General features: G+C 49.2%; 3 protein-coding genes across 6 annotated transcripts in view; 1 reads left to right on the top strand and 2 right to left on the bottom strand.

Annotated features, from left to right (window-relative positions):
* LOC125953378 (unconventional myosin-XVIIIa) overlaps nucleotides 1–21,114 on the top strand; it is a 284,199-nt gene that overhangs the window by 8,466 nt on the left and 254,619 nt on the right. The gene's annotated exons all lie outside the window — the stretch shown is intronic.
* The window catches only part of LOC125953410 (ecdysone receptor), a 218,702-nt gene that overhangs the window by 7,543 nt on the left and 190,045 nt on the right, over nucleotides 1–21,114 (bottom strand). The window lies entirely within an intron of this gene.
* Nucleotides 13,614–21,114, bottom strand: part of LOC125953426 (testin) — a 266,491-nt gene continuing 258,990 nt past the window's right edge. The window contains exon 4 of the transcript XR_007468959.1: nucleotides 13,614–13,626. The gene's annotated coding sequence lies outside the window, so the exon portion shown is untranslated. The remainder of the gene's footprint in view (nucleotides 13,627–21,114) is intronic.

Raw genomic sequence — 21,114 nt, 5'->3', positions numbered from 1 at the left:
TGCCACCACCGCTGCAGCAGTACAGATTTGGAGTTATTTCTGGTGAGGTTCCGAGCATTAGACATGGTGGTGAGAATTGAAATATGAGCTTGGTTGGGCGCGCGCGCGCCCGCGAGATACGCATAAAACAGACCGACCGTCGTACCGCTGTCCCTCGTCCTCCCCTCGGTTGCACACGCAAATGGTGGCGAAAGAAATATTATCAACTGTGGATATGGTGGACTGGGAAGCGGGTCTGATGTCCTCCCCATTTGCGTGAAGAAAGAATTATAAAAACTGCATCCGTCGGTCACACATTGTAGACGAGGGATTTTTTGGCAAACCGGCGTGGACTGCGCGAACCGCCATCCAAGAGTGCGGCGGCGACCAAGGGGCGCGCTGCTGTAGACGCAAAAAAGGGAAACGATTTAGGAACGAGATGAGGACGATTTGTATTTTTATATATTTCCTTGGCGTTTCTGCGACTGTTGGGAATCGACTGTGCGACTCGTTGTCGCGGTTGTTTCGTGCGGAGTTTTTGCGGGGGTATGGGAACGCAAAACAAGCAGTGAAACCGAAAAACCGCAAACAAAAATGCATCCCGCTAATCACGCAGTAGATTGCATGCTGCGCGAGCCGCGAATCATGTCCGCCGGGGGACATGGTTGGAGGAATAAAGGGGGCTGGGGGCAAATTTGCCATAAATCTCTGCGCCGACAGAGAAGCTGACACGACATATGCACTACACCCCAGGATATAAGGATATGTGTGATGTGTGTGTGTGTACGCGCGCGCGCACACTGGGAACTCTTCTCTTGGTGGTGTCCTTTCACTTTTCTTCCCCGCTCCACTGCCTGTCAGCCAGCCTCTTTCTGTGCGCGGTCTCTGCAGCATAAGATGTTTGGTTGTTTTTTTTTTCGGGCGCTGTTTTATCCGAGAGAATTATTACTTGGATTAAGTTTCCTGCGTAACGTTACGAGATCAATATTTGCAAACTGAAAGTAACGACTACGGTTACTGTGGCTTTTTTAAAATAGGAAAAATTCGCTCCAATATTGATGAGTAAATATTCTGTAAGAACGCAAAACTGCCATCGTTCGACCGACCCTAGTGAGGGGATCTGCAGCAACCAACGTCGTGGTTCGTTTGCGCTTATCGCACCTTTTGTTTCTTTGTCTGACGCGGCTGACGAATTCTGTTCTTGGGGCTGCGCAACATGCGCCAACACAACAATGGCAGAGAAGCACAGAAGAATCCCGGTAGGCGACGATTTTCGGCTTCCTCCAAAAATCTTAATGCCGGAAGACATAACGATTGACAGGCGGCGGCTATTAGGTATGGAGGAAACCGTCTATCTACAATTCCAATCACCACCAACACCACCGGCAGCGGAATGCAGGAACGCGCTCGAACCGACCCAAACTTTCCTTGGATCGGTTCATTGCCATCCGCGGGGTGTGGAATGTGTCGCGTACGTTAATAAAGATGAGAGATCGGTTTTCGTGGAAATCAAGCCGTGGCCCAAACCGTCCGGGATCGTGATCATTTGTATGTTACCTTGAAAATTGACTCACAAAACTAGCGCTCGCTTTCGTGGGGGCCACACGCTGACAGTGCCGGGCTTATGATAATGTTCGTAAGCCTCCCGAAGAAGAGAGAGAATGTGTGTTGTGTAATGCATGTGATCATTAGAACCCGGAAGAGATTCATAGGGATCGAACACATATATACACACACACACATACACACACACATACGACGGGATTCATGGTTGGTCGGAGCAGAGATGAGGTGAGATGAGCTGTCCCCATCGGGGCCAACAACCCTACCTGGTTCGAAGACATGGCAGCGTTTTTTTTTTCATGCAAACCCGTGTTTATCCTCCAACTTAGCGTCCTCGCGGACGTAAAGCCCTGTTTAGAAAATTAGCACCCCGCTCCCGGAGGACCAGAACAACGCTCACTGGCTGGCTGGCTGCTGATGGAAGTGCAACAGTCTAAACATGAACCCCACATTATAGGTCCATGGCCTAGACAGCCATTTCTTGTAGTATTCCGATCGCTAGAGAAGAGAGCCTGACGTCAGAATATACACATCGTGTGCTAGGGTGTATTCGCTACCGACACATTGTGACCGCGAGCTGGACGCCTTATCACAACTGGAAGCCCAAAAGGCACGTACCTACCACACGTGGCGCCATTAGTAGTGGTGCAAAGCGGCACACTTCGATTGCATTTCCTAGTTCGGATTGTTCGGTTGCGAAACAAAAATGTGCTCCAAACCGGTCAAGGTCCCGAAGGTGAAACCTTTTAAGTCAAATTTGAACAAACAAAAAGATGCACCGACGTGCCGGGTGAGCTCTGCTCTGGGGGAGGCGCATTAAGAAATGCATTTAAAATCGGACACAGTCGGCAGATAAGCTTAATATGGAGTAGTGCATCTCCACCGTGCACCGTGGTCCCGCCGTGGTCAAAAGCTTCACCACCGTGCGGCGAAGGTGAAGGTAATCTTTATATTTATGAGCGACAGCCGAACCACCGACCGAGAGGCAAGGACAGGAACGGGAGAACCATCACCGCGCGACTGACGGCGATGGTGAGCGAAATATGCGTTCCGGCACGGAACTCAAGTTTAGACTCTCGACGAGTTTCGGTTCCGACTGGCAGAACACGATCGCGCCTTAACCTGAACGTCTTCCAGGAACATCCGCAAGGGGTTCTCGGGTTGCGGGGTGGCATGGTTCCCAAAAATGGCTTAGCAAGCAGCAGGCAGAGACAGGACAGATCTTTAAATCAAAAACTCCAGCTGTTAAATCATTAGCGCGCGCGTGAGCATGGGAGTCTCGTTAAGCACTTTGGCCCCGGTTGCGGTTGCACCTCTTCCGCTCAAGATTATCAACTTAAAATGGTGGCAAGAATTCTTTCTGTAGCATGAAGCGAGCGAGCATGGCAAAGGAATAAGGAGCGAAGAAAAATCAAAAACTGCGCAACCGAATTTGCAAATTTGTTGCATTTCAAAAGAAACGAGAATAGTTTATCCAGTGAGCAAGAAAACCACTGGCGAGTTCGAGGATTCTTGTCCAGAAAATAGCCACAAAAAACGTACAGTGCCAAGACTAAGGGGACGGGTTGCTTGTTGTTTTCGGGATTAATATCGTTTCGCAACAAAAAGGGCATCTGCGATGGGATCTTTTGTGCCACATTTACCGTTTTTGCGTAGGTAGTAAACTACAAGTGAATGCCACGCAAATTACCAACCAACCAATACCGTTCTTTCCAGGCCGGGCCGTTTAGGCGACAATTAAAGCGATAGTAAATCACGTGCACCCCCGGCGAATGGTCATTGGATCAGCGCTTGTTGCTTTTAGGAGGACAATTAATTTCACTCGCAGCGCGGTGGCATTCTTATAACGTGGTGGCATTCTTATAACGTGAAGATGTATGCAACATTGTAGTAGCTGACCACATACCAAACCAGCGGCGCCGCCACAGGAACTTAAAAAATAATTTATTTTGTTACTTTTTTTTCTCGAACATCCATTCCAAGGTGCTACCGTATTGTGGGATGCTTCTTTAATCCTCGTCCATAAAATCAGTTGTAAGACATTCGAGAGTAGTGGAATTATACGTTAATTTTTGTAAAGTATTAAACAGTTGTGCAGAGCGTTATAGGGATAGTATTATAATTATAATATAAAAGCATGACATACTGCTGTCCGAATTGACTAATATCACATCCTTTACATGCTGAACATGATAGCAACGCTACATTTACAGCATGCTTTGATTGAAATAATGAACACGTTCCTCTCGTTCCATCGATGCAGCAGTATGAGATGTAAAAATTGTAAAACCCTCTCTTCTGCAACCCTATTTGCAAGTTTCCGATGCAGGCATTCCCCTTGACATTAACCACCAGCAGAGGCAGTACCAGCAGCAACAGCATAGCGCAAATATCATGTGCTCAATGGGTACAAATCCTCCGTACACGTACTTTTTTTTCTTCTCTCTCTCTCGGTCCCCTCTATTACTCACTCGGCAATTGAATGAATGTGTACCAGAAAGGCGAAGAACCGTGCGCCCTAATCGAGAAATTACTGTCCTAGGTCAGGGGGTGCCAACCAACCAACCAACCAGCCAAGCCATGCAGGCACATGCGTCGTCCGGGGTCGTCGTCGTCGTTGTCGTCGCCGTCGACGAAGCAGCAGAAGCATAACGAAACCAAAACGAAAGTTGACACAAAAAGGGCGCCCCCCCCCCACCCGGCTCGGATGCGTGTGTTTGTGTGTAATGGTCGACGAAGAAAGTGAAGGAAAGTGCATCGCCATGGCCAATGTGTGTGTGTATGTGTGCGCGCGCGCGCACGTGTGTGTTTGGTGAGAAACAAAGAATTATTGATCGAGCGAGACATTCGCCTCTTCTTCTGGGGGGTAGCAGCAGCAGCAGAGAGCAAACAGCATAACGCTCCCCCACCATCAATACACACCCCCTCCCTCCCCGTCTGGGGCTAACATAAAATGGATGTCGAGTGCTGCGTGTTGCAGCACTGCACACGACCGCACAAGTAAGTTAGTGGGTTTCTTGTGTGCCCTCCCCCTCCTTCCCGTCCTTCCTGTGGCGCTTCTGGTGTCTCTGATGATATCTAAAGATAGCTTCTTCTCCACGGAGCAAACAACTTCTCCCAGTTCCTCAGCAGCTGCGTGAAGTGGCTGGCTACAAACCCGGGGAGGGTGGCTTTGGAGTATACACTAGTGGACTAGTATACAAAGCGCACAAATACACAAACACACACACACACACACATATATATATGGAGCTCTCTTTCAGCTGCACATCCTGTGTGATGTGTTTTTCCACATTTTCCTGCTTTCCACGGTGCACGGAGAGTGCAGTAAGTGGAGTGCAATTCGCGGAGCGGAGTGGAGAGTAGATTTCTGACGCCGAGCTGGCGACTTGGCTAGCAGTCGTTGTCGTCGTCGTCGTCGTCGTCGTCGTAATAGTTCTCTTCTTCGCTTCATTCGTCTCCACGTTTCTCCATCTTGCTGGGAACGAAGGGCGAATCTGAGGGCCTCCCAACACTCCCAATAGTCGCATTAAACACTCCTCTCGCTGCTGCTTCTTCTGACCGAAAGGGGGGAGGAAGGAGTTTTAACTTCCGGCTTCCGGCCGTAAAAAGTTGGCAAAAAGTTTACAACCGGGAATGAATCGCAGTGGCGGGGGCCGCGGGCGCCGCCGTGGTGGAAACAGAAGACTTTTCAGCCTCTCTTTATGATTCAGCCTCTCGGCGGCTATTGCGAGCGCGGGAAAAAAGCGCGCATCCCCAAAGCAGACCCCTCCACAAAGCGAGATTCACATAAAAACCATGCGAGATAATAAAATCCGGATTTTATGATTAATTGAACATTCACTTCCCCTGCCCGTGGAGAGACAACGACAGATGGATGCCACCATTCGGCCATTCAGGAGTTATAAGGAAGTGGGGATGATATCCGCATCCCCCTCCCTCTATAGTGCCGAGAGAGGCTGGAACCGATTGCCGATTAAAGTCATTTTGTCATTTCGAGAAGGCTTCGAATACGAGCGAATATGATTTGATCAGCACAGTTCAATGAACTATTGTGCCGTCGTTATGATAGAGGCGAAATATTGGGCCCTATTGCGAGTGTCTTGTCTTGCAAACGAGACTGCCTTACTACTACTGAAAAAACTTAGCAGTCTTGTTTAGCTTTTATGAATGAACTTGTGATTTTTTACAGCCTGATTTCAAAACAAATACTAATACTACCAAGTTATTCACTAACACCACCAAAACCCAACATCCTTCGGTCCAATGGCAACGCGACTTTCAGTCTCGTTTTCAAGACTCTGAGTCTGGTAGGTTTTGGCACCAGACTCTGAGTCTTGAAAACGAGACTGAAAATGGTATATTTTTTCGGCTTGGTCGTAGTTGCCATTGGAGCGAAAGATGTTGGTTTTTCATTGTGTTGGTGATTAATTTGGTAGTATTAGTATTTGTTTTGAAATCAGGCTGCAAAAAATCACAAGTTCATTCATAAAAGCTAAACAAGACTGCTAAGTTTTTTCAGCAGTAGTAAGGCAGTCTCGTTTGCAAGACAAGACACTCGCAATAGGGCCCATTGTATTGCTGTTGCGAATGGTTATTGAATTGTTCATAATGTCGTTGGGAAATAATTGGATTAACTTAGTAGTCCGTATCTTAAGTAGCCTGATCTGAGAGGGGAAATAGACGTCATACCGTCCTATTCCTCTCGTTTCTCGGTGTGTCTCTCAGAGTCTCTTAAAAAGAAACTTATTATTAATACTTAAGCATCATTTCGCACTCGAAACGCAGGAAGCGTAGAAATAGCTAAAGACACACACACACACACACACACACACACACACACACACACACACACACACACACACACACACACACACACACACACACACACACACACACACACACACACACACACACACACACACACACATCGCGAAATTACTGTCTCCCATCGTGTGTTGATGATTGCATCTGTGTATTCGCCAGTCGCCGCGAGGCAGCAATCTACTACTAGAACCGAATGCGGTCGCTAGAGACACAGCTCGGGAGTAATCCCAGGAGCCTGCGCTCCCGCTGATGCCTTCTCCCTGAATGCAATTTATCATCGTTTACAACCGGCCACTGCGCCGCACTACGCGACGAGCAACGAACTCCCCACCACCACCACTCCGTCAACGATGCAGCAGCGCCCGCCGTGTTGGTCCCTCCCCGAGAAAATAAAATATCGTGACAGAAAATTGTGGCCACAACTGGCTAGGTGGAGGGGAGATTCAAGTTACAGCAACCGCTCTCTGTGGGCCATGGATATTGGTTCAAGTGGAAAGTGAAATGGGACGGTCGCGATTCACGACCAGCGCGCGCACTCGCGCCGTCGTCGTCGCCGTCGTCGTCGAGAGGGCAGTGTGCGTCCTTGACTCTTGGTTGGCTGGGGCTCGATCGTTGGCCGGCCGGTCGGTCGGTTGGTTGGTTGAGTGTCACAGCAGCGTTGCAACGTCCTGCAGGTCTCGGATGGGAGGATTGCATCGTACATTCGTTCTCTCGCTCTCTCTCTCTCTCTCTCGCGCTCTATCTTGCCAGATGATCTTGCCTTCTAGGAATCAGCGGCACACTCACTATATAGCAGAGGCCGCGATTCTTGCCGTGGAAGGGGAGGCGGCTGTGACTGTGTGTGCACTTCTGTCCTGAATGAATGCAATAGACGAGAGCGAAGGGAAACCTTATACACGCTGCCGGCGACTGGAAAAAGTTATATGGACCGTGCGTCAGTCAACGGACAGATCGGAGTTTCCGCTCGCCAAAGCGGTCTTGATTCTGCAGAAGGAGCAAGAGATCACCTCCACCTAGAGTCTGAGAGGTCAGCGTGCTGGCGATCTAGGCGTAGTACCTGGTGCTCCACAGTGATACATCAAACGTGTGTGTAGGTGGGAGGACACACGATAGGGCATCTTTTGGGGTGGCAGTGTGGGCGTTTGGTGCAGTTATTGCTCTTGAACGTCACGCGTCACGAGAAACATGATCTCGACCAACCACGAACCGGGCACGATCGATCGTCCGTGGATGTCGTCGTACAGATGCACAGAATAAGGGTGTTTACAGTGCATCCATTTGCATCTTGGCTACTTGCTGAAGGCGCGTACAGTCGATGGAAGGACGGAAGTGTAGATTGATGATTGCGATCCCTTCTGCAGAAGACTCTTGTGCCAAGATTGCACCGCGTTGTGCCATATAATATCATTTTTCTCGTCGTCGTCGTCGCCGTCGAAGACGTATTAATGTTCTGCCTGTGCCACTTCAAGCATGACTGTCCTGCAGAGAGGTTAATCACCCCTCGTTGGGAATGCACATCATCCGGATGAGAGAAATATTGCAACGGATTGACACGGGATCTAGGATCTTCTACAGTTTGTCGATCGAAAGCCTTTTGCAGGCGCACTGCACATACAATGTTGCCCGATAAGAACGCAATCGGTGCACGCGAAGCGAACCGGTTACATGCTTCAGAGGATCGTTCGAGCGGATTTGGTCAAGGTACGCTTCTGGGTACAGGCGGAGGCCGCGGCCCGCAGCACCGAGGCAGTCCGGTCCGGAGCAATTTGCACCATTGCCCAAGTCCATGCACGCCGGCTGACTGGCTGGCTCTCCTTTCAAAGATCGTTTTCGGTTTTGCAATGATCTCGTTGCGTTGCGGCACACAGACGCGGCTCTAATGAGCCACGTAGTGGCCAACAAACATGCTCCGCATCTCGCCCCGTCCAGCTACTGCTACGGGCGACCAATTACGTGTGCGGGGACAAGAAATCGAATAGACGTAGTTGGAGGGACCGTCGTATCATGCTCGCGCTGGTGATATGGTTCCGTCAGGTGGACGCACTTGACGAAATCCTGACCGAACCACCTGAAAAGGCATGCTGCTGGCTTGCTCTGTGATCGCCAGGGACTGTGATCTGCCGGAATTTCGTCACGCTCTAGTGCACACACTTCCTTTGGCACCGTGCGGTTTTGGTGGCGCGACGTGTTGATGCTTGTGCGTTGATCTTGATCGATGTCACGATCAGCGGCGTCGTGTGTCGTCATTATATGATCACTCCATCAATCACGGGCGTCTGGTCTAAAGGTTGCTAGGTAGGTTGTTGCTGCTGCTATCGGCCATATAATTTGAACTGAGAAAGCGATCGTGTGCAGGGGGGCCATAAAAACTGTTTAATTCAACACAACCTGTAGTTTCACCGCTTTTTTTGTGGGCTTGTCTGTATTTGCAGATTTTGTACACTCTGTTCCTTGCATAAATTCGTCACATTTTACACGCTTCGGAATTAGCATACGCAGACGCTGCAGGATGGATGGCGAACATTGGATTGAAGCAAACATGTTTCACATGCTATAGAAACATAAACGGCACACGATCATCAATAACTCATTTCTTTTCTCACTGTCTCGCAGCATGATGTTCGCTCAAACAGGCTTTATAATACCTTCCCTCCCGTGGCGTGAGTATCATAAACTTAGATCCTGCTCCGGATTTAATCGCAAAAGCGAAAATCAATTCCTTTTCTTGCCAGCGAACGATAGCTCGTGTTGCTAGATTCAAACATCCTAGCGAGGTGGTCCAATAAAAGGTACCGGAACGAAAGAAAGACAACCGCCTGTCAGGTATGGTCTGTCTCTGGTAGATGGATGAGATGCTGTCACAATGCTCCCACCGAAATGTCGTCTTGTAGGGGCGCGTGATGCTCTCGCGCCGAGTCCTATGATTAATGTCGCGAAAGGAAAGTGAAACGGATCGCTGTGCTGGGACAGCAGGATCACCGCGACTCGTCTTCGTTGGTGATCGCGATGATGATGATCGCGGACGGGGCGGGCAGTGTTCCCTGGCTTTATCGGATCCAACGCTATGTTTAGTCGGCAAACAAATGCTAATGAACATACACGCGCCTCGATCTCGATTTCGCTCGAAAATGTGGCTTAGGGTAGGGTCAAGGTGATGGCCGATTAGTTACTGAATAGCAAATGGCGAGCGTTTGATTTAGATTCATTTATACGGCGGAACATCAGATCTGATCAGAGACGCAGCAGCAGCGCACATTAGCAATCGATCGGTCTGTGAGCTTAGCGTGTTAAAACATCAAACCAGTCCGGTTCTCATTTCTACTAGCTAACATCCTGGTGATCCTCTCTCTCTCTCTATGTATGATCTTCAGGCTAAAATTATACCCCCCTCCCAAAAGAAAAAAAACAACTGTCACCAACATTGCGATTGGTGAACGGTTTTTTCGGTTGTTCCGCGGTGCACGATGACATTGAAAATCGCGCCTCCCTTGTGAAGGTATTTTCACTTTTCAAAACATTTCGTGTCACAACACTCGTCCACTTAGCGCGCGCGGTCGAGTGTCTTTCTCACGGGACAGGTGACACACATCTCTACCCACCGAACAGCGTCGTCAGTTTGCAAGCTATTTCAGCTATTCGGTCAGGACGATACCATCCGTTAGCGAGGAACATTCTTCATAGGGGTGTGTTTACAATAGCAGCAGCAGCAGCAACAGCAGATAGAAGCACATAAGAATCAGGGCCTGAATATTCAATTGACTTCAACCCCGCTTGTGGTATGCAACAGGAACATGCACGCTAGCACTGAAACATCTGTTGAACCGTTGGAAAAACCTTGGAAAAGTTGAAAACAACGAGTACCATTTTCTCGAATATCCAAATGCATGACGATCGAGTACCAACAGGATCGGGATCATTACCAACATATGTGAGATGCGTTTGTGTGTATGGTGGCATTCATGACACACCGTAGTCAGTATGCACACAACAGCCCCTCTGGATTGTATCTCTCTATATCCTTTACGGCGAAGGCAAACCCGCTTACAAAACCGTAAGCCATGAAAAAGACCGAAGAGTATAGGAAATTGAGTGGAACAGATCCATCGCAGGGAGGCGCGTATGTGCAAGCGACAAGCGAAGAAGAGTACCGTGAAGTCATGATGAAGCAATTTAATGATTCATTTCAAGGTTGTAGCATTGAAACACAACACCCAAGGGAGCATGTTTCATGTTGTAAATGCTGTTGCCGCCGCAGCCGCCACCGTTGCGAACGAACGATCGCAATCGTATCCCTAAAGAGCGCCGGCCAGGACCCGAAAAAGATGCTGCACCGGGAGAGCAAATAATCAAAAGGATCATTCTTCTCGGACAGTGTGCTGCATTGTTTCCCTTTCTTGCCGTGATGATCAGGGCGTCACAACATGTGGAACCGTAGCGTCTGTGTGTTTGATCTTACAGGAGATCTTTACACATTAGCCGCACTGAAATCCTTCATCTTCATTCTTCCGCGTTGCTGGAACGGATCATGTTTAATTATGATCGTTAATGTTGCGTTTTTTAAAAGAACGATTGCATGTGTACAGTATGTTGCTCTATATGTCGCTTAGACTCTTGTGCGATCGCAAGCAGCAGAATCAATAAGCAAACGCTCTAACAAAACATACAAATGTATAGTAAAGGTGTGTTGATGAGAGTTAAAAATGGACGCTCCCACTCGATCGTGCATCGCGCGCGCGCGCTCGCGCTCAGTCTGATTTGGTAGAATGCAATCAGCAATATGGATGCAAAAGTTGGTGACCTGGACTTTCAAAAGTCAACCCTCATCAACAGGTTCACCAATCTCGTCCCATCCAGTGGGATGACGGTCAAGACAAAAGGAATATAATTAGGCAATATTTTATGAAACGTTATGATAACGATGCATTAGAGTATTGAGCAAGATAGGCTGACAGACTGGCTGAGCGGCAAAGACACACAGCGCAACACTGTTGCCCATTAAGTTTGCGGTTTATTTCCGCTGCATTCGCGTTTGTTGTGGTTTTTGGACAGATGACAGAACACTTGAAAATGTATAAAGCAAATATTTAAATCATGACACCATGTGTTGCTCGTGTTACAAAAGAGAAGCACGTAAGCTTCTTTTATGACGAAAAGAAACGCGATATGAAATGCTACAAAAAAAAGTAGAGAGAAACCCATTTCATTCGATCATAAAAACTTTAATTCGAAATGTCGTCACCGTCGTGCGGATTTTTTGTTGTTGTTGTTATTACCGGCCAAGCGGGCACAGCACACAACCAACCCGCGTCAACCGAAAATGATCAATAAAATCGTCTAAACGCAGCAGTCGGCGGCGGGCGCGGCTGGTGCTGGTGTCTTCTTCCTTATGCTGCTGGCCCGCATCGATGCACCCTACCCGTGTCATCCATCCTACTCCTGCAGCTACTGCTGGCTAAGGTGTTGCCATTGATTGATTCTTAATTTCAACCGCTTCGCATTCGGGTGTGGACGGGACACACTCCTGATTCCACTGGAAGCCCCTCTACCAAACGCCAACGGTGCGATGGCGACGTTTTAGGAGCGCCGAAAAGTGCATTGACACCGGAATGTTTTTGCCGGGAAGGGGAGAACACAACAACGGGCAACAACAACAACAAAAAAAAGTCACAAATCGCTTGCATTCGACGACGACGATGTCGATGGAATGCCGTGCGCGAATGGCGGTGGGTACGGTCGGTTCGGTGTTGCAGCAGCGATTCCTTCCGTTCGCTATTCCGCGCGCGCGAGCGCCTTTTTGGCGTCGCTCGCGTCAGGCCGGCCACAAAATGTTTGCTGCACACTAAAGCGAAGCATTCTCCGCGTTCGCTTCGCGTTGCGTTGCATTTTGTTTCAAAACATGCGGAGAGGTTTATGTTATCATTTTTATTATTTGCAAACGTCCCTCGCGACCCTAAGCAGAGCCTGCTGAGTCGACGGAATGGAAGCAGGCCGCTGGAGAAGCGGCTGTAATGCGAACGAAAAGAAGGAAATGCACTACTAACTAACAATTGCAGTGCAAAAAAAAAAAAAAAATACCCAAACAGAGAAAAGGGTGCTATGATGATTGTTTGGTCGTAATTAATTTTTAGAAGCAAAAAATAAGGCAATCGTTTGATTTGTTGTTATTTGTTCCAATTTTGGATAGAATCACGATCATCGTCGTGATTGGATTTTGTTTGCTATTGTTTAGTATATTAACCGCTTCAGCACTATTTCATTTGCTTTATCGTTGGATCTGGCCTAAACCTTCCTAAACTGTCACTTGATATCACTCAAAGGCGATAGCATTGCGATATAGGCACTGTTAACACATGTTGTTGATATCTCAAGACAGCTTCCTTCCGCTTCTACGCACCCAAAACCACGAGGAATAATTAAGACACTTGGAGACCATTCTTTTTCCGGCCATGTACACGGAAATGCGAGGCAATTTAGCGTGACCCCCCTTGCGGCCTGCGCTGCGGCGGACACACAACACTCGAGGAAGCAGCAGCAGAAACAGACGCAGCGTGCTAGCGAAGAGGCGCATTTGACATCCTGCGAACCACCAAACCCCAAAATGAACGATGAGCGCAGTGGAGAAGTGACGTGGTAGTCTGCCTTCTCGCGCCCTGCTCATCACACGCGCCATCAACTTGACGACGGCCAAACGCATGGTGGTGCTGGGGTGCGCAAAACACGACAACCAACACCATCTCGGTAGGCGGGGTACACGGAGAAAAGCCGTCCGATCTGAAGCGTGAAGGCAACAAATCATGATCATGTCCTAGACAAGCTTCTGCTGCTGCTGCTGCTGCTGTTGTGCCTAATCGAAAGGCTTGACCGAGTGGTGAATGCAGCTAAGACCTCCTGCTCTAGTCAGTCCTAGGAGCGGTTGAGCTCGCTAAAGCAGAAACACAATCACTCGACCACAAACGCACGCAGACAAGACTCGTTTTGTAGCTTCGGCACCATCTAGGAGCCGTCGGCGGCGCGAAATCAGTCGGAAATGGAGTCGGCTCCCCCGAAAAAGGAGAAACAGATGTAATTAGTGATGGCCGTTTACGCTGAAGCATGGGAGCCAGCCAGTCGGCCAGCCAGCGAGAAGAGGCAGACCCGATTCACGGTGCTACTATGCTACCAAAGGCTGAAGCGGAGGCTTGTGCATGCCATTATGTGCCAGAAGAACACCTCGGCCTCGGTGGATATCACGGGAACGGGTGGAGAGGGATGCTTAGCCTTGTGGAAGGGGGGCTGAGGCCCACGATCTACCGTCCCGTCCCGTCCCGTCCTGCCAGCATCCGCTAGCGAGAGCGAGGGCCAGAGGTTGTGATCTGGAGTGCTGGAGTTGATGGCCAAAAGCGAAGCTGACCAACGTGATCGAAAGGCACGCCTCCGAGCGGCCAGAAGCGAAGCCGCCTTTGGATTCGATTGCTTCGCAGTTTCAAGATTGAAGAGCTTGGAAGTGGCACTGGTGGTGGTGGTGGCTGCGCGGTGTACACCAAGCAACATAAATTAAATGCCTTCCAATACACACACACACGCACACCAACAACATGACAGAGAGAGATCGAGAGACGGGGAAAGAACCGGCTCCATCCGCGGTCTCGAACGATTCGCCCGAAGGGCAACAAGCGATCGCGCGGTACACATATGCAACGGGCAGGGGGAGGGCCCGCGCGCGCCCGCTCTATGCTGCTGCTGCTACTGCTGCTGCTGCTAGGAGCTGGCTAGATAAGATCGATCGCGCTGGCGAAGAGGCTGACCTTGAATCCGAGCTCTTGGAGCGAGCAAGCGAGTGGTCCACAACAGACCCCCGTCCAGCAGTCCCAGGGAGAGGAAGGAAGTTATAAATAATCGAATGCGCGGAATGGTAAAAGGAGAATCGAAAGTCGAAGGAGATGAGGAGCGGTGCTATTTCGATGCACCGCGACGCGGTAGCAGCTGAAGCAGTGAGAGGCAAGGAAACGCCTGCTTCACCACCAGCAGCGCGCGCTCCACTTTCGATTCCTCCCTCCCTATATGCCCCGGAGGGGGGCAACTCATTAAGTAAATGAAGGAAGCTTCACTTTGGTGGCGTGGGGCGCGCGGAGGTGCGCGATCTTCGCGTTCGAAGGGGCGAGGAGGTTGAGATTATGTTAAATCATTGATCGCGAAGTCTGATAATCGAGAAGCGAACAAATAGATGGACGGACGAAGAGTAGCGAGAGCCACGGAACGGGGCGGAAGCTGATCGTAATTTGTAGATCGCTGGAGATGTTCATCTCCGTGTGCGTTAGCTTGCAATGGGAAAATCACTAAATAGATGAGCTCTAGTGATGATGATCAGTAGGATAATGCTAAGTCAACTTTGACATTTCGACATCTATTCAGCTCACTCGCTCTGCTGTTGTAATCGGTCGAAACGGAACATGTCCCACCGAGCGACGGTCCTGGGGGGTTCGAGGTTCGTCCATCCGAGACCACAAAGGAGAGCGAGAGAGCGAGAAAGAGAACAAAGACTTTCAGGCGACGGTGAGAGGATGGTGGAGAAAACCGGGTACTAAATAACACATAACCAGATCTCTTCATCATCGCTGGTCACTGGAACTGGTTTTCACTCATTTCTGATAAAGGTCTCCGCGGTCAGACCATCAAATGGACTTGTGAGCGAGTGAGCGAGCAGGATCGGGTGCTATCGATCACCGATCAGCAGTCATCGTCGAGAATCGTCATGTGTCCTGGGGTCCTGGTCCTGGTAATATCTCCAGTTCCAGCCCGTCCTCTGACGATTCTATCAAGCGTTAATCTGTGTTCTGCTTCACGAAATGAGCCACAGAACACATTCCGCTTTAATTGCTTCTCGAACTTGTTCTACCAGCGCGCTATGACGCGGGTAGTATAATGTGGTTAAGCCACTAGCCAGCAGCAGCAGCAGCTGCTGCCGCTAGACTCTTGAAGTACAGCTCACTCCAAACCGTAAGCCTAAGGGGCTTTGAGTTGCGCTCGCCTTGATGGTGCGGTACGTGACGACCCTTGACAGTCCTCTTTCCAGTGATCACGCGTTCACCGAGCCGTACCGAGAGGTTGATGACGACGACGACGACGACGACGCCGGCACGCAACTTGTCACATGCTATCCACCATTATATGGGCGCTCTATGAGCGCTTTGAGGCTATGCGTAAACCCCGCGTCCGGCCGTTTGCGTCTATACTGTTCTGAACCTTGATCGTGGACCGATGAAGCCGTTTGGACACAGTGTAAGGCCCGGCGACGGCGCAGGTGCTAGCCGTAGTGAGAAATCTAAAACGAGTTGGTTAGTGCCGCGAAGACGAATCGGAATCCAATATACCTGATGAACACCCAAACAGCAGCATTCAAATCGTAGCAGGAAGCACCGATGGTGCTGGTGGTAAGTGGATCTTTCCTCATCATGCTCAAAGTGCCTTACCACCACCGCAACGAGGCACAGCCACACGAGAAGCCGTAGCAATCATGGAAGCATACGCTGCCTACCATCAGAGCGAGATCGTTCCTCCGCCCCGAAACACCGCCATTACAGCCCGAGATCGTTCGGCTGAAGACCTAAACACATCATCATCGGAACATTGGAGATTCTTCCGCATAGCTGCGCTACATAGCACATTGCCGCAGTGTTGGTTCGAACGAAGAAGGCATACGCTCAGCTTGCGCTATCCAAGCTCGAGCTGTATCTATCATCTACCGGAAACCGGGCTATTTCAACCATGACTAGCAAAAGACCTACCCTGCACCTCAACGCCCCTGTGTCTTCCTCCCCTTAGGTCTCTACCCCGTACCAAGTGGTTCGCAAAGTTTCAAGCAGTTCTAGCCGGTGTGTTCTGGTGGTCGACATGTCGGGGAATGCACCTTTCATAGTAACCTGCGCCTCATCATCATTAGAAGACGAAGAGAGGGTTTCATGGTTGCTAAGCCAAGCAACCTGGTTTTTGACAGTTTAGGAAGTTGTTCTACTGTGTTCTACTTGTTCTACATTTTCAATTTCATTATATAGCAACATCCGGTGTGGCGATATTCATCGATGTCTAGACACCTTAGCCTTAATGAAGTTGTTGCCATAAGGCCTGAACGTACTGTAAGTCCACCAAATATGAGTAGTTGAAGAAGATTAATTGTAATAAATGATCTGTGTCGTTTAATTAACCTCGAGAAGGCGCTCGATTCGATGCGGATCAGCCATTTGTGGAAAAATAATCTTATATGGAATATTAATATCGTAAAGAATACACCCACACGGACGTCGTTCGTTGATTGGTTGATTGTTGTGTAGGATGACGGCGCTTCCAGAAGTGTCACCCAGGTGCACTTGTGCACACCTTGCACAAACGAAAAAACAAACCGCACCAATTAATGCATTCGCCACACGAAGACGCCGCCTTCAACCATCATCGGTTGGTGGTCACAGAGTTCAATACTGGGCAACATTATAATTCAACATTTAAATCACAAAATGGTGAAACGAGTTCTAAAAGCTTCCACATGCTGATTCATATGCGATGGAGTGCAACTGCAAAATACGTTCTAAAAATAAACATTAATCCATCCTTTATCCTGCGCCTTCCTGCTTCGGTGCAAGTGTTGCATTCTCCCCCGCGGTTCGGGGGTGCATCGTAAAGCGAATTCACATTTCCCAGACGCAAACAAACCTCCTCCTCTTCAGCAACAGCCAGTTCCGGGGTAAACATGGTGCCAAAAATTGAATTGCTACGCGTTTGAGTGCGCACTATTTGCAGTGTTGCAGCGTTCAGCATTGCACTTCTACTGGCGCTCATAAGTTGCAGTTCTCGAAGAAGTCGCAACAATAAAAAAAAAACCAACATACAGTTTGGAACAGTTGTTTGATTGTGCTAAGAGCGCGGTTCAGCGGGTTCTTCTGTGGGATTGTAAAAGGCCAAGAAAGGCCAAGAGCAAATCGTGGCACCGCCAGTCGCCAGCCAGTGCGCCGGTGAATCATAATAAACGTCTGCCAACGCACTGCTGCAGATTGTTTTGATTTGCACTTCGTCCAAATTCGCAGAACCACGCACGAGAGGCACGTCTCGGATCTCGCAGATGCATTCCGCTGCATGTTTTGGTTTGGCTGTGTGTGCTCGGTAGTATAACAATGTGTTCCTTTTCATGATTAGGCTCCGGGGATTGTACTTCACGATTGCATATTTTGGAATTTAGATTGTTTATCTAAAGCACTTCAGTAAGTATTGCAGTATGATTGGTCCACAAAGTATCTTTAATACTTTTTGCGGAAAATGAAGCAATGCAAAAAGGGTGCCGCCGCCTTCAAGGATCAATATGATGTGGGATTGCAACTTCAATATTATGCCAAGGCTTAGCTAAATCCGTCAATTTATGTCTCCAACACGATGCTGCTTCTCCGCTCGATGCATTAGATGTCCCAAACACTCGTGTTCCGATGCAAGGTGCACTCAGCACGGTTACTCACCTGCAAAGAAACGAAAAGAAAATATATGAGTTAGTGAAAAATGCTTCTATAAAAATTGGTGCGCTGGAAAGTATTGTGTGTCTCTCTACTTAGCATTGCAAAGATCAATGTACCATCATCCTCCACATTCTCATTCGCTAGATTTAATGCACTACACTTCAAGCATGAGAGCTCACGCAACATGACGCATGCATGCCAAGAACTGGGAAACAATCGAGCCATTTTTTCTGCGCACCGCAGGCTCACCTCACCACAGAAGAAAACAAGGCGCCATTGTGGGCAACAATGTAAAGGAAATGCCGTGACGATCATGATCGTGTGGCGAAATAGAAGATCCCGTAGGGAGGGGGGCACAGTCGCTAGTCGGCAAAGATCACTGTTTCGCTATGATCGTACCACCATCGTACGACTGGAAACTGTCCAGCATCAGGAAGTCTATGAGAGACTGCGCGCGCTCTGTCCGTCTGTCTGCCTCATCTCGCCGTTGTTCTCAACCGGCAGATGCGCCTGATGCGGTGTCCGGTTTCAGAGACCGGTCGGTCTGTCGGTTGGTTTGCACTCGGTATGCAGAATGTTATGAATATACAATTGCAATGCTTAACGGCGCAGAGTAAACTGCAGCGAAGCAACAGACACACAACCACGGTTGAGAGTGAGTCGTTCGAGTGTGTTCAAGACGGCGGCGCCATTCACTTGCGCCGGTCTGAGACACGTTAACGTTGAGCGAGCCAACAAAACGCCAAGTCGCCTAAACGAGAATAGGCCTCGAGGTTTCGCTGAGGGCATAGGGTTTAGCTAAACAATTAGCAGCATTCCCTTTCGACCGTTCTGCTGCTCTAGCGGTGGTGCTAGAGCACGTTCAACAGGAATTGACCTGAGGCGAGTGTAGTGCGCTGTGTATCAACAACATTCGCACGCTACTTAGAACACTCCCCTCCCCGAGAACGGTTACTGGCATCGACTGTGTTAATCTCGTTCGACCCGATCAAACACACGCCCAGCCAGCATCCAGTTCCTTAACCTTCAAAAAGGGCACCTCTAGGTTCGAGGAGTCCCAGTGTAACGCTCAGCGCACTCACAGCCACAGTTCGCCAACCCGTGACGTGCGCGCAAAGTGTTTTACATAACGCCATGCCGCGCTACGACCGCTGGATGGAGAGGTTGCTTGCTTGTTTGAAAGTCGTGTGTCTACAACGATTGCATTCCGCCTAGTAATGCACCGGGCACCAAGTGACCGTCTGAAGGGGGGGGAGCGAGAGCGAACTATTGGTGTAACCTTGCCCTTTTCGTGCAAGTTGGCGTTCAAGTCGTTCGAGCACAAGTTCAAGCACCGTCAGCGGGCACACGATGATCGCACTCTCGTCGCTAGCTCACTCTGGCCAGGTCGGTCATCGAGCGGACTCTCTAGTCTGGTCTCTAGTCTGGTCTGATGGTGCATCACACAACACGTGCACTGGCACGTCTCTCTCTCTCTCTCTTTCTCTCTTTTTCATACACTATCTGGGGATAGCATTAGTCATCTCAAACCGCGTGGCGCGCGATGCGCATCTAGGGCTTGCGTGCGAAGCGATCATTACCTCTTCTTCTCGCGTAACCCGGATGGATAGTAACCCCTACACTACTGCTGGATAGTTTGTCGAACTTGAACGGCACGATTCCGCCAACGATATTACCTTCGAGAGGGGGTGTGACGTCAAATAGATGCATCTTGGTGGTGGTGGGAACTGTTACAGTTGGTACGCGCCCCCCGGTATGGTTCGATTAGACGTTAGGCATAACAAGGTACCGCTTCCGGGAGGGCCTTGTTAAAGGCGTTGGCGGCTACTCGGTGGTTATTAAGATTGATCGTTGGATTAGGGTTTAGTTTAAGTAAGCTGACGATCAAGCTATTTAATCTCGATCAATCAACAACCTGACGCTTGTCAGGAAATGGATCATTTTTGGTGGGTGTGTTGCTGGAAGTTAATGATGAATTTGCCAGAAAAACGAAGTAGCAGAAGGTAAATACTATATTTAAACGCGACATTCCATGACGAGTTGTTTTTTTTATTCCAAAAAGAAGTTCATCTGGAGTACTTGAAGCTCTTCTTCAAGTCCACAAACGGAAGCCTCAGAAATGGTCTGAACGAATCCGAGAACTCTCGTACTAGCTTTCCAGAAGATCACGGACACCGGTTGGCAGAGAGGTCGATCGGCGGAGACGGCGGCCGCGTCTGTAGCGCGTTTCGACCCCCCTAGCACTCGACACTATTCCTACTAACCAACTACGCTCGAAACCCGTATACCGACATTTTCTCCGCAGGCGCAGATGAGGGACGAACGAGGTACGAAACGGCGGGCTGATTACTTCCACCCGAGCCATCTTGCCAGCTCTCCTCAGCAAAACTCGCATAGGTAATTTGTGGTGAATGTGAAGAAAATGAAAACTAGAAACGAGTACTGCCGCCGCCGTCACGACGGGCACGGAACCGGTTATAGGAAGTTGTGGTTGGTGGTTGTGGTTGTATATTGTGTGAGGAGTGCGGAGGATGGAGCGCGGCTAGACAACGCGAACTGAAAAGAAAATTGAGATGGAGCACCGACCGAGCATAATTGTAGAGCAATCCCACACCCGGTGAATCGTCCGGTGGGGTCCATTTTTGCTTTTACTTGAAGAAGTAGAGCAGTGTATAAGAAAGTGAGTGAGAGACTGTTAATGCCAATAATGGCTATTCTTATATGAAGTACATTTTCTACTGGATCTGGATGACTATTTACAGAAGTTATCCAAAAACTAACTCTGCGTGTAGTACTAAACGTATTTCGATTAAAGTACAATAATATAACTCCTGATGTGTATACCCAGTTATAATGAACATTTAATAACAATCCACATCCACTTGAAGAAATCGACGAATCTAGTTTATATACTACTACCATGATGTGGAACTCCCTCTAGCGGAAACTCCTCAAAAGCTCCGGTCCCTTTGGTCTGTGTCGAAATAGTACATCTACTATGGCCACCAACACAACCCAACCAGAGGGGACGGACCTGTGTCCCAGTGTCAAGAAGCAAAGCAGACCTACTGGGGGTAAAACCACTTCGCGAAACTGGTTTCTTCTTCTGGCCGAGAGTGTGTGCTGCACCGTCGTATGTGGTGTAGTGTACTACCCCCTCGGACAAGAGACTTGTTTGCCATGGAATCCCTCCCAGATTCCCTCTCTTTCTGTCTCTCTACACCAGCTGCTACCTCTACGCCTCGTATCCGATCGCGCGCTGCCTTCTGTC

This window comes from Anopheles darlingi, chromosome 3, assembly GCF_943734745.1.
Source record: "Anopheles darlingi chromosome 3, idAnoDarlMG_H_01, whole genome shotgun sequence".
Lineage (NCBI taxonomy): Eukaryota > Metazoa > Arthropoda > Insecta > Diptera > Culicidae > Anopheles > Anopheles darlingi.
This window is presented reverse-complemented; position numbering and strand designations above follow the sequence as displayed.